The sequence below is a fragment of the Monopterus albus genome, unplaced genomic scaffold (genome assembly GCF_001952655.1).
Source record: "Monopterus albus unplaced genomic scaffold, M_albus_1.0 scaffold47.1, whole genome shotgun sequence".
NCBI lineage: Eukaryota > Metazoa > Chordata > Actinopteri > Synbranchiformes > Synbranchidae > Monopterus > Monopterus albus.
In genome coordinates, this window is record NW_018127927.1 from 1,738,954 (window position 1) to 1,740,790 (window position 1,837).

Genomic DNA, 1,837 nt, shown 5'->3' on the forward strand with positions numbered 1-1,837 from the left:
CCTCGCTAGGGTGTTGGTGGCGGTGTACTAATCTTATGCAATGTTGCGCATTGCATAAGATTAGTACACCTTTCGAGTCGTTGGTTTTTTAACGAATCTTTCGAGTCCTCTGTTTCTAGTCGTTCGTTTTTGTAACGTGACACGACCTTTTTGTTGGATACAGAAGTTTGTTAATTTTCAACTGTCCTTACAGGTTGTTTTTTTTTACTCTTACTGTTATGTTATGATAGTTTCTCAAGCTTCGGGAGGAACAATGCGGTTTTCGCCCCGGCCGTGGAACACTCTATACCCTCACTAGGGTGTTGGTGGCGGTGTACTAATCTTATGCAATGTTGCGCATTGCATAAGATTAGTACACCTTTCGAGTCGTTGGTTTTTTAACGAATCTTTCGAGTCCTCTGTTTCTAGTCGTTCGTTTTTGTAACGTGACACGACCTTTTTGTTGGATACAGAAGTTTGTTAATTTTCAACTGTCCTTACAGGTTGTTTTTTTTTACTCTTACTGTTATGTTATGCATTTTTTTATTATAAAATAGCGTTTTATTTCCTACAGACTATAATTTTTTGAATATCTGTCAATATGGTTCTTTTCCATAACACTGAACGATTTAATAAAGAGTTGGTTAATGCTTTAAACTTCATCAGGGAAAATCTTTCTGTATACTATACGGAAGACGGCATGACACTGCATAGCTTAGCTTAGGATGTTACCTGACAAAAGACCAAACGAATTTGACCCAAAACATCTGTAAAATGATCCGAACTTCCTGTGCGAGGTACTTTGGGACTATGTGATGCAGGGCTCGTTGTTATGGGCTGTCCGTTCCCTGTATGACCGGAGTAGGAGCTTGGTTCACATTGCTGGCGATAAGTCAGACCTGTTCCTAGTGCATGTTGGACTCCGTCAAGGCTGTCCTTTGTCACCGATTCTGTTCATTATTTTTATGGACAGAATTTCTAGGCGCAGCCAGGGAACGGAGGTGTTTCTTTTGGTGGCTGCAGAATCTTGTCTCTGCACTTTGTGGATGATGTGGTTCTGTTGGCTTCATCAGTTCAAGACCTACAGCATGCACTGGAGGGGTTTGCAGCCAAGTGTGAAGCGACGGGGATGAGAATTAGCACCTCCATATCCGAGGCCATGGTTCTCAATTGGAAAAAGGTGGATTGCTCTCTCTGGGTTGGGGGCGAGTTGCTCCCTCAAGTGGAGGAGGCTACCATCCTTCTTTCTCACAAGGATGATAGGAGAGGCATAGGGGCTACTACTCTCCCGGATAACCTGGGTATCCAACAGTTGGCGTATATGTGCTTTGACGGCCTCATAATCAGGAGGTATACACCTATACCACTGTCGTACTGGTACATCATCTAGCAGAGGGATATCATGAGAAATTAAGTTTGTGCAACCAAGGTCACCTTCAAACTCTGAAAACACCGACTCATGTTTCAACAACAAAGATTTCACATTTCCCTGTTCTGCTTTTGAAAGTACAGACAAGTTGAGGGCTTGAGTCTGCTCCTGCACTGAACTACCACCCCTCACCTGGGAGTTAACTGCTGCAGGAACCTGCGCTGACTGACTCTGCAATTCACTAAGCCCTGCAGGTAGGCTAACAACTTCAGCTTGAGTCAGTAATCCCACTACAACCCAGGGGTACAATGTAACTGTTGAATCACCTACATTCACAATAGGTATATATACTGTTCCCCTAGCAACCCGCATTAAGGATGGTGACACCAACAGCCCTTCAGGAAGGCTCTTTTCACTTACTGGCTCAACTAGGACTGCACCAGAGGACCCAAAAGGAGCTGAACAAGTAGCAGCCACCATCTTAACACA